The sequence below is a fragment of the Simochromis diagramma genome, unplaced genomic scaffold, assembly GCF_900408965.1.
Source record: "Simochromis diagramma unplaced genomic scaffold, fSimDia1.1 OVJJ01000438.1, whole genome shotgun sequence".
Classification (NCBI taxonomy): Eukaryota; Metazoa; Chordata; class Actinopteri; order Cichliformes; family Cichlidae; genus Simochromis; species Simochromis diagramma.
The window spans coordinates 971,398-983,429 of NW_024387263.1; the positions used below are offsets into that span (position 1 = coordinate 971,398).

The 12,032-nt window shown below is 44.4% G+C and overlaps 1 protein-coding gene across 3 annotated transcripts in view; it reads right to left on the reverse strand.

Moving 5' to 3' along the window:
- si:dkey-49n23.1 (semaphorin-3D) overlaps window positions 1-11,328 on the reverse strand; it is a 100,259-nt gene extending 88,931 nt beyond the window's left edge. Inside the window, exons 1-2 of one of the 3 annotated variants that reach the window (XM_040002404.1) lie at window positions 11,119-11,327; window positions 10,829-10,968 (exon numbers count right to left, since the gene is read on the reverse strand). The gene's annotated coding sequence lies outside the window, so the exon portion shown is untranslated. Of the gene's footprint in view, window positions 1-10,828; window positions 10,969-11,118 lie in introns of all 3 variants that reach the window. The other 2 variants (XM_040002406.1, XM_040002402.1) reach the window with 2 other exon arrangements.
- Between the last annotated feature and the right edge of the window lie 704 nt (window positions 11,329-12,032).

Genomic DNA, 12,032 nt, shown 5'->3' on the forward strand with positions numbered 1-12,032 from the left:
TTGACAGAGGTGAGGCTGCCGGACACTGGTGCCACCGGGCCCTCTGACCACCACCAGTAGGCAACGGGTGAAGTGTCTTGCCCAAGGACACAACGACCGAGACTGTCCAAGCCGGGGCTCGAACCGGCAACCTTCCAACTACAAGATGAACTGCCAACTCTTGAGCCACGATCGTCCCGAGGTAAGGTAACTGTGATCTTCACATGACATTAATTCACAGTTTATTTTTTTTTGTTTAATCACTACAAAAACTGAGCAGCTCCAAGTTTTATGAGGTGTGCGGTGAAAGAAAGCCTGCATCTCATTTTCACAGCCTAATGTGAGGATTTGCATCAGCCTTTCTTGTCCTTTATGTCATTTGTGCCAAATTAGTTTAAAAAATGAAACTTAGACAGTTTAATCACAAAATAATAGAGTGGATGAAGAAGCAGTGAGTGAATGGAAGCTAAAATCCGAGGCAGGGACGATATTTTACAGATTAAATAGAAATCTTCTGTCTTCTCCCTTTTTGTCTCCTTCACACACACTCAGGAAACAACAGAGGAGGAAGGAAAAACAACAAAATGCACACAGAGCATCCTAACGACCGGCAGCCACAATAGAGCCATTCTCCGCCTGTGAATGCACCTCGCCTGCAGGATGGACACACACACAGCAAAACACACTCACTCCCAAAGCAGCGATTGTCCAAAGCCTGCAGCTCATTCACGAGATGTTCAGAGTCCCACGTTGACAGCACAGACCACCACAAAAGAAAGACACACACACACACGAACAAAAGGCAAAAGGAGTCGTTTCCTGAACAATCACACAATAATACTGAGATACCTGGGGAGGACTGGAGCGATATATATGGGAAAGTGATGTTGGAACAATGTGATCTGACTTTTGTCACTTTTAAAATGTTTAATTTATTCACAGAAGTTTGATTTGATGGGCGGATGCTGGGATTTTTTCCCATGTTGGTGTTTAGAATAAAAGCGGACAGTTTAACCATTTCTAGAAAGACACTTCAGTTTTTTGTCATCTTACAAACCACACGAGACAAGTTAGCGTCTCTGGTTCTATTACACTGAAGAGACGGAGGATCTCATCTGGCTAAACTTCAGTTAGTGGTGACCAATGTTGGTCAAGTTACTTGAAAAAAGTAATCAGTAACTAATTACTGATTACTTCCCCAAAAAAGTAATCCCGTTACTTTACTGATTACTTATTTTCAAAAGTAATTAGTTACTTAGTTACTTTTTAAAAACACGATTTACAACCTGAACAGGTGATAGAGCGATAGATCTTTCAGCCCAATTCTACTTTTTCTACATAATCCATCATACAAAATGTAATCAAATGGAAAAGTCTCTTTTTAAAACTTGTTTTATTAGTTTTAATCTTTTAACTTTATGCATCAAGCAAAAATTTAATTATATGCAACATTCTCTGACTGGAAGAAATTAGTTTAACATTTAAACCTATTTTCTGCACATTCCAGCACATAAAATAAAATAGTTTTTGTGTTTACACTCAGTCTTTCAAATAGATGCAAGTAAAACACAGCAGAAAATAAATAAAGTCAAAGACTCAGCGGTCCTGTTGCTCTATTTTCACCTGTAAAGCAGGAGTGTGGTAGGCGGAGGTTTACCCTGGTGCAGGTGTGCCGCGGTCAGTGGAAGAATCCGTGAGTTTCTCTGTGAGTTTCCCATTACGTCGTAGCTACTCTGTGCTTGCTCGGAAGTTTAGGGGGTTTTTTCGCTGTAAAAAGAAGTTTTCTTCCCACGCACAGCGGACACTAATGTTTTTGTCACTTTTTATGGAATCAAACTCAAAGTAAGGTCAGTACTTCCACGCTTTAAACGCTGCACGCTCATACTCTCTCTGCACTCGATATATGATCCATTGTTGATCTGCACACAGCTGTTGTCACGAACAGCGCACTCGCTTACGTCACTGTCATGAGACATTCTCGCAAAAAAATCATGGTTTTAGTAACGCAGTAACGCAGCGTTCCTACGGGAAAGTAACAGTAATCTAATTACCGTTTTTGCAATAGTAATCCCTTACTTTACTCGTTACTCGTTGAAAAAAGTAATCAGATTACAGTAACGCGTTACTGCCCATCTCTGGTGGTGACAGCTAAAACCCAACTAAAATATTTGAATATATACATCAGACGGCATAACTTGCACCATGTGCAACTCCACAGAAAAGCAACTACAGCCATACTGACGGAGCCTGAAACAACTGTGATCAGTTTCATCCTACGCATGATTCTACGCCACGTCTTCTTCTGCTGCCACTTTTCCAATGAACAGGAAGGAAGCGGATCAAGTCAAAGGGAGAAAATCAGGTGTTACAGAACAACCATCTCCTTGCATTCAACGTAGAAACAGAATTAAGCTTAAGGTGCCAGAGGCTTCATTTCTCAAACAGAAGAGTCGCCCCCTGCTGGTCATTGCAAAGAATCACAGTTCGCCATGAGCTTTAATTTTCCCGTAAGGTAAACCGAACTTTGACACTTATGGATCCAAGAATTTAAAAAAAAACTCATATGATGTCATAGAGATCAGACAGTCCAAGCACAGAAGCCCCACCCACCCCTGCTTTAACTTTCTGTTTATGGCAGCGAATAAGAAGAAAGGTGACTTAAAGGGGGAGGAGCTAATGCTGCTCATGCCTGCACCAGTGCAGAATAAAGATGAATAAGAGCAAATCTGAAACTGTGAATCATGCAAAGTTACTCTAGAAGAGTCCAAGAATAAATACACGGAGCTGAAATGAGAAATTGAAATTCCCTTCAAGGCAGCCAGAATCCCCGGAGCTCAGTAAACAGCCCAAATTACATAAAAGGCTGAACTGACTGTGGTTTCTGGGTCAGCGTACTGTAAATCCGCCTGCACAGTGGGTATAAGAACCAGCTCTGCATGTTCTGCAGGGCTGAGAACTTTCCCAGCACCGAGTCAGTGAGTCCATTAACCACAGCAGCCCGGCCCTGACCTGAGGGACTGGCTGGGAGTTCTGGGTCGAGCTCACAGAACAACATAAAATTTTACACGAACTAATGAATGGACTCTCTCGCTGTGTGGTTTGTGTCCTCTGTGGCACTGAAAGGTGGGGAATTTCTCAGCTTCACAAACGTGTTTGTGTCTCTAAAAACAAGAGAGTCCAGAGAGCTGGATCCTGCAGGAAACAGAGGAAGAACAAGGGGTTTGTTTAATGATATAAAACCCTTCACGGATGAAGACGAGGATATTTTTCTGGGCTCTTCATCAACGTCTGCATATTTGTGTGTTTAGCAGTGGTTTCAAAGATTTTTGACATTTTAATCACGGCCCTGAATGTTTTATTTTGTGATGCTAACCCTGGATCAGCCTAAACAGGCATCAGCGGGATGATGAAACTCTGAGCAACTCTAAAAAAAACTTCACCTGCCATCATTCATTCAACAATCACACGGCAGTGGGCGGAGACTTCTCCACCCATTCAGGCCCCTGCTGTGATGGTGCAGGTTTAGTTTAAGCTTCCAAAATGAGGAAAGGAGGGAACAGTCCTGACTGAGACACTGCTAAAGCAAAACACTGTAAATTTCCCCAGTGGAGCTAAAGTGGTGCCCAGCAGAGAGTGGGTGAAAAGGTACATTACCAGTTTATTTCAGCCTGACAGATTTTTGCTCTCAGCTATGCAAAAAACGTGCAGTTTAGAAAACAATCAGTGGAAGCATTTAAAAAGTCTGAGTCTGAATGAAAGGTTGCACAGAAATAAACACTTTCAGATAATGCGCTTTAAGCGAGCAGCAGAGAAATGCACGAGCGCATGGACGGTCTTTTTCCTTCTTCTGTGCGTCTAACCTTTGTGTTAAAGAGACAATAGCAGAGAAGAAAAGGGAGCGAGTGGAGGGGTGACACAGCGGAGAGTGGGATCAAACCAGGACCCCTGCGGTGAGAACTCAGAGCCACGCTATACCAAGCAAGCTATATAAAACAGCCTTTGTGACCTGTGTGTTTAATATGCAACCAAACTCACTCCAGCTCTCAGCAATTTCCAAAACCACAGACCCAAAACTGCCCCAAAGTGGACCTATTATTAACTGTGTCCGACCAAAATGGGTTTAAATGAGGGAAAAGCAGCGGCGCTGCCTCACCACAGGAAAGCAGCAGGAGATGCCTCCTGGACAAAAGGTATTTCAGGCACGTCCCGCTGAAAGCAGACCCCGGTGCGGATCCATAACATGCTGGATAGATTAATTATGCCATGTGGCTGGGAATGCCCCACGGCAAGAGGAGCTAGGGGGAATTCTGGAGTAACTGCTCCCCTGACAAGTGGCTGGGAATGAACAGGTTATCGACATTTAAGCTCGTTTTCAGGCCTTTTCCCCACAAGCCGAGGTCCAGCATACAGCACAGCTGAATCCTAACTGAATTTATCATTTTGGCTTCCAACGATTATTAAAATGAGACGATCAAAATCAAGCCCAGTTCTGTTCCCCACCAGGCGGAGGCAGGGTTAGTTTATTTACTTCACCTCCTTCGGAAAACTCATTTCTTCTTTTTAAACTTAATAAATGCACAATTTTTACAAGTCTGGGTAATTTTCTGAAATAATCATCATCTCAGTATTAACCAAAAATCTTATTGCCTTCAAGCCACACATGTGCTGCCCTGTGTGGCGGGTTCAGTTTCTCTGGTTGTTAGCATCGTCAGTGCTGCTAATGAGCGCTAACGGCTCCAAGAGAAGCACAAAGTCTAAATGAGGATGATCGGTGAGCCAGAGATCAAAGTTAGTGTGGCGGTGGGAGCTTTGTGTTGCATTTTATTTTATTTTCACTCACTGGTGCCGAACACCACGGGGCTGGTTTGGTTTAGGACAGGGGTGGGCAACTCCAGGCCTCGAGGGCCGGTGTCCCTGCAGGTTTTAGATGTGTCCTTGAACCAACACAGCTGATTTAAATGGCTAAATTAGCTCCTGCAGTTCTCCAGAGGCCTGGTAACGAACTAATCATGTGATTCAGGTGTGTTGACCCAAGGTGAGGTCTAAAACCTGCAGGACACCGGCCCTCGAGGCCTGGAGTTGTCAGAGGTGAGACAGCACAGGCAAAACTAACCAGGGCGGGGCAGAAAAATATAAAAGAAAGAAAAGTGATAAAGGTGAGGAGAAATGGAAAGTCACACACAGAAAACCTTTTAAGCAGAACTACAACAGAAAGAAAGGATCCAGCCGGCGCTGCACAGACGTGGAGGCCGCTGCAGAGACAGACGTCAGAAACACCTCGTTAGGACGGCCGGTGACACAAACATCAGGAGCTGCTGGGATTGGCACAAACGAATGAAAACCTGATCAGGGAACTTTATGGGATCATTCCGACTCTTGCTTTGGGAATAATCAAACTACAGCTCAGCGACAAATAGAGACATAACATGCAGACAGGACTTCGTGCGCGTGGGTCCATGGAGGCCACGTGGTGGGAAGCTTGGACTTCTTTAATAAAGTAAAATAAGAGAGAAAAATTCATGTCACTTATTTCATTCATTAGCAGAGCGAGTGCAGCTGGATCAGGGTGTAACACTTCATGTTGCTTTATCATCAGTCTGATTAAGAAATAATATTCCTGCATGACGCGTGTACGCTACACAAGGAGCTGCCCTCTGTCTGCTTTCTGATTAATCGCCGCCCCAGTTCTCGTCCACATGAACAGCGACAGGTTCTCGAGTTCCTGGAGCCAAAGATTAAATCTTTAGTTTGCTTCTTTTGACACATCGAAGTCAAAACTGCAGAAATATTGAGTTTACTTAAAGCTGAAGTCAGTAAATATGATTCATTAAATCACTTTAAATAATAATAAATAACTATAATAATTATGTGTGCACGCTCACGCTTTGACTGGCCCAGACAGACTTTCTAATTTGCAAACACAACTGTACGATAACAAAATGCAAATCTACACAAAGCTTTCATTTGACCTTCGACCTGCTCCATGCATAAACATCTCATCACCTCCCCCCTCGGGATGAAGACTAACGTGGGCCGTTACAGTGAGTTAGGACTGGAGGGCCGGTGAGTCTGGTTCTTTGAGGCCGAGCCGGGCCGCGGACAAAAGGAGACTTTCCATCACTTTTAATGGAGGAGCTGACATCGCGCGTCGAGTCTGGATGAGCGACGTTGCCTTTTCGCTACGTGGCTCGTAAACTTTTTCCATCCTCAGAGGACACGTTGACGTTATCGCAGGGAAAAATAAGACAGAAGCATCAGGAGTGCTGAGAAATGTGGATGGAAACTCCCTCTTAGTCCCTCAGGTTCTCGGACAATTTAGGAGAAGATAAACTTTATTTAGCCCCCAAATTCCTCTGATACAGCAGCCAAAACATTAAACATAATGTAGCTACAAGTACAGCAAATACACATGTGGATTATCCCACATCTGAGAAACGTCCCACCTGCCTCCCTCGGGAGCAGCCCATTTATTTTGCATACAATAAATTTACTATTTTGTTGAACGAAGCCATGTGAAACATATTACCATGTATATTTTTGCCTTTCAGGCCCTCAAAGTTGAGCTTTGGCGCTCTTTGACTCTTTAACTCTTTAACTCAAGTCATTTTGCTCCAGTGTTTTTGAGTCCTTTGAACTTTAGACGTTCAGGAGATCCACATGAAACTTTCAGGGATGAAAAACACATCATTATAATAATAATAATAATAATAATAATAATAATAATAATAATAATTATACTCAAACATATTTTAATTTAGCTTTTACCTAATATTTATTCATTTTATTCTTATTCTTTGTTTTTTAACTTCTTACTCTATTTATATTTATATTGTATCCTGATTGTATCTTATTTATTTTATCTTTTTATCCTGTATATACTCTCATTAGGTCATATCTCCAGTGTTTCCTCGGAGGGCGCTCTCTGCACCGGGGCTGTGATCAACCGTGGCTGCTGAGGCTCTGGGGGTCCTCTCAGCCTGGCTGGGGGGCTCCTTTGCCTCCCTCCTGCTGTGTGCCCAGCCTGGAGGCTGCGGTCTGTGACCGGCTCCCGGTGCAGATGGCTCCCTGTGATAGTGTTTCCTCACCTGGCTCATGTGTGCCCAGCCCAATTTTACTCTTTAAGTGTGTGTGTGTGTGTGTGTGTGTGTGTGTGTGTGTGTGTGTGTGTGTGTGTGTGTGTGTGTGTGTGTGTGTGTGTGTGGTATGTATTCACGATCGTTTATGTTAATGAGAGTGTGGGGAGTGAGTTGGAGGGCGGGGTGGGCTGCTTTTAACCATGTAAAGCACTTTGTGCTACATCTTTGTATGAAAAGTGCTTTATAAATAAAGATTGATTGATTGATTAAAGCTCTGTTAGAAAGTGAAACCACATCGATGGATCCGAGTTGAGCTTTGGCGCTCTTTAACTCTTTAACTCGAGTTATTTTGTTCCAGCGTTTATGAGTCCTTTGAACTTTAGAAGTTCAGGAGATCCACATGAAACTTTCAGCACCAAAAGTAAAGAACACTTTGCAGGTAATGAGGAGACGCAGGAGGGATATAATGCAGAGAGGAGGACACCTGGTGCAGCTTTGATGAGTTTGTTCCCACCGCAGGCTCAGGAGCCGTGACGCTGATACCAAACTGCAGCGAGGCAGCCTCAGCGCAACAGTACACACACACACACACACACACACACACACACACACACACACACACACACACACACACACACACACACACACACACACACACACACACACACGATGGATCAGAAACTGATTTTCAGCATCTCCACTGATCCAAAGAAGTTCTTCCTCGGGTCTGAAGCAGCCGTCCTGCCGCCCAGCAGCCGACACACTCCCGGGTCATATGAAGACAGTCGGTATCAAAGCCACAAAGAGCAGAATGGAAAACAGACCTGAAGTTCAGACGGGATCAGCTGGATCGAATCAGAGCGTTACATCCATGGAGAACGAGAAGCACATTCCAGGAATCCATCTGGGATGCTGCAAAGCGCATCAAACACAGAAAGGATCGGAACGCCCGCTTCAACCACGGAAAGCACCGCGCAGCACGGATGCTTTGACAGATTACACCTTCAGTCCAGCAGCAAGAGCGCAGGACGCTGCATCCTGTCACGCCGGGAAAGCAAGAAGATCTGCTCACGTGATTCCCAGACGTGGAAAAGTTAGAGGCAACAGAAGAGGTCCTGTGGAAGGATTATTAATGGTCGTCTTTGTCTCCGCACGTGTTGGCAGCTACCTGAGGTCAGAGTTCGGCCTCGCCTTTTCGGACTTTTTTCATTTTAATTATATTTAAAGTTCAACAAACTGTAAGAGAGATAAATTCAGGATATTTGAGGACAGGACAGTCTGGAATAAGTGCTGTTTCACTTCTGGGTGATGCTGACTCAGCCCCCAGCAGCCTGACATGTAACTTTCACTAACCAGCTGCAGGTTGCACTAATACTGTGATTTTCTCCTCTGCTCTCCACGCTGTGCTGCAACGTGCACGGATGACATCTTGCTTTGTCATTCGAGCGCCCGCTGGGATCAGTGCGTCTGCCTGTTTGTCTCTGGATGTTTCTCTGCTGCTCATTTTAAATGTTCCAGACTGACGAAAACGAAAAACTCCAACCACGAGTGAAAGTGAGGCTCTTCCTAAGTGCTGCAGCCCAGCTTTGAACTTCACTGCTCTTTGGCCGGCAGCCATCAGATAAGACTTTTATCAGGAGCCATTGTTGATTCAACTCATGGAGCTTGACTCTGCTTTTAAGAACACGAGCAACAAGCCCGCTGCGTGCTCGCCGATCTCCATCTCTGGGACAAAACCTGCTGTCAGTTTTCCTCCACGCCTCACGCTGACATGAGCTTTTCCTCGTTTTCTCTCCTTTCACTCAGCAGCCAGCTTGATACAAACAGAGTAAAACCCTCTCCTGACCGAGAGGGAGTCAAGTAGCTTCAACGGACTCCACTCAGGAGCTTCACAGATTCAGCGAACCTGCAGATTTAAAGGGCTCTTCCTCAAGTTTCCTTTAAATTAAACCAATTAATTTTGCAGAAACAAGTTATTTGTGCTCATTTTTAGGCCACTTAGATTTCTTCCTTCTGAAGTCAAGAGTCTTCACAGTTTAATCCCCCAACTAATCTCAATGTCAGCCTCTTTTAAAAATATAAAGGAGTGAAGGAAATGCATTAAAACACTGGAAACTAGAAGGACACCAAAGCCAGCGCACGTCTTCCTTCAGCCCTGCATCCGTCTCCACCAGCTTTTGTGTTGTTCTGGTCACCTCAGACTCGTGGCCCACAAAAGAAACCCGAACTTGTTTTGATTTTTGGGGGATAGTTATTAAACTTTTTCTAGAAAAAAGTCCAAATAGTTTTTTGTCCCCTGATTCTCTCTGTCCCCCTGAAAACTTTGGACAAAGGTCAGCACTTGCGTCCCATCATCACTGAGGACTTTGGGGGTTTTGAGGTCTCTGCAGGTGACTTACCTGTTGCAGAGCAAACCCTTGTGATGTTCAGCTTCTTAATTAAGTTCATTAACAGATTATCATGCAGCTGTTTCCTCTTCTGGTCGGTGGTCAGTCTGCATGTTTGCTTAAGGTCCAATGATCGTCGGGTCTATTCGGATTTATTGTTGCTGAGAATTATTCACCTTCAGTTTGATTTGGTTTCAGGAACGACTCCATTGGTATAAATAAGGAATGAATAGATGACTCAGTAGAATGAGCTGATGACGTCTTATTGTGGAAGCCAGACAAACACCGAGTTCACACAGCAAAGAGTCCGACGACCAAACGAAGCAGAAAACACTCAAATCAACACATCAGAGAATTTTTGCATTTTAATGCACAAAAAAACTAAATAGTGAACAGATCATTTTCTCTAATCACATCGTTTCAGGACAGAATGAAATGTCGCGTTTTCAGTCTGTCACTGACACGCTGCAGGTCATGTGTCTGAGCGAGCTCCCACGCAGAGCACACAGGTGTCTGATATCTGCACAGCAGCAGCGCTGCAGTTTGAGAGGCGACACAATGACACAAAGCAGCCAGGAAACAACAAACACACACAGAGGACAGGAAGCAGCAGCCCCACGGTCAGACTGTACAGCAGAGGAGGGGGTGAAGTCCATAACAGGAAAGGCCGGGACAATGGGGGGAGGTTTACCCACGGCAGAGACACGGAGCCACTGTACCGTCAGATCCTTCTGTGGTTCTGTCTCTAACAGCCTCGGCTGCAGGTGCCTCAAACATGCTCACAGCCCTTTAGTTCAGCCCTAAAAGCTTCTACCTCAGAGCTGTCACACTCATGTTAATTCATGGACATTAAATGATGTTTTTAAGTGTAAAGAGAAGCTCATTCATATGTAATGAGTCATCCAGCAGGTGGAGAACAGCCTGCTGAGCAGAAATAAGTTTCAACAACATGTCTCAGTTTTTCCACTTTCAGTCTGCAGTAACTCTGCCTCGGGCTTAAAATTCTCTCTTTCTTAGTAAAAATAAAGTGAAGAGTCCATAAATTATGTCTGCAATTTTTACACTTTGCAAAGTCATCCAGAAGACACATCGAACCTGTATGATGGGCTGTAGCTCCTACTCTGCAACCCTCAGTGGCCAAAGCTCCAACAAAGACACAAGACAGGGCGTCCTCGCTGACCATGAAAATTCCCTGGATCCTCCTCAGCTGCCACCAAAATGCCAACAAAACCCTATAAACTTCCCCAGTGACAAAAATACTCTTCCTCTGTGGGCACTAAGGCCACCTCAGGCACCAGCACAACTCCTCCACAGTGCCCAGCCTGAAACCTCCCCATCAAGGTTTCCTCACATCACCAGAAGATATTTATATAAGCAGAACTGTACCTTCTAAACGGGTGTTGTTAGTCCTGCCGGGACTGAATGAGATTAAACCTTTTCATCAGCTTAAAATCTGCTGGAAACGTCCCACAAACCTCCTGAGCGGAGACACGGGAGGATGAGTCTCCTCTTAACACACGTGTCCTCTGTGGACCAAACACGTCACCGATACATCAGGAATAAATCATAAGAACAGTAACAATTTAAAAAAAAAAAAAAAAAACACTTAAAACAATCTTTCCTCCTGAGACAGCAGCAGCGCATCCACACGCAGAATGAAACTTTCACAAACTCACCGAGCAGAAGTCTCCCTGTGTGCGTGGATTTGTCTCTGTGCGTGGATCTGTCTCTGTCTCACTTTATTCCGCTTCCGCAGAGCCGCCGCAGATCCCGGTGGTGATGCAGCGGGTACCGGACGGGTCACCTGAAGGCTTCACACGTTATAAACACACTGAGCGCGTGCGGGCTGGAGGCTGAGCCACTCCTGCACCCTCAACCCACCCGCCCTGAACGTGCTGCCTTCACGTGCAACTCGGAACGTCCGACGTCCACATTTCACAGTGATGGTTTTTATCTGCCATCCACACTGACGTGCAGCGCCTGAAGGGGTTTAATTACTGATGCACTGAAAACAACACAACGACACAAGCCAGTAAAAACACAGAGATAAATTCTCAAAACAACCAAAAACACTTTAATATTCTAAAATAAATGCGACGCATAATTTATACAAACAGACGCAAACTGACCGGAAAGAAAAGCAAACGGCTTCAAAACTCTAAACAACAAGAACAAAGTGAAAAGCAATAAAAATGCAGAACTACATACTGGCAAATCCGGTTTTTAGAAAAGATACTGTTCGAGCTTTAAAATAAAATTAATAACTTGCAATATGCAGCAAAAAGTATTTCTTTCCCAGAATTCCGTTAATATCTGCCACCATGAATCACACCCCTCTGGCTATCACACTAGATTACACAGGGCCAGGGCCCCCGGTCCACCAGCTCAGTCTGAAGAGGCTTTATGAGACAGGAACAATGAGCCCAAGGAGGCCAGTTAGAGGAAAAAATGCAAAATGAGTCAAAAACATTAAGAAAGACTCAAAAACCCAACAAAAAAAGGACAGAGACAAACAAACTCAGGGTTTGGTTGAATTAAAAATGATTTGGAGTCAACAAAGAGGGACAACAGACTTAAAGACTTAAAATAA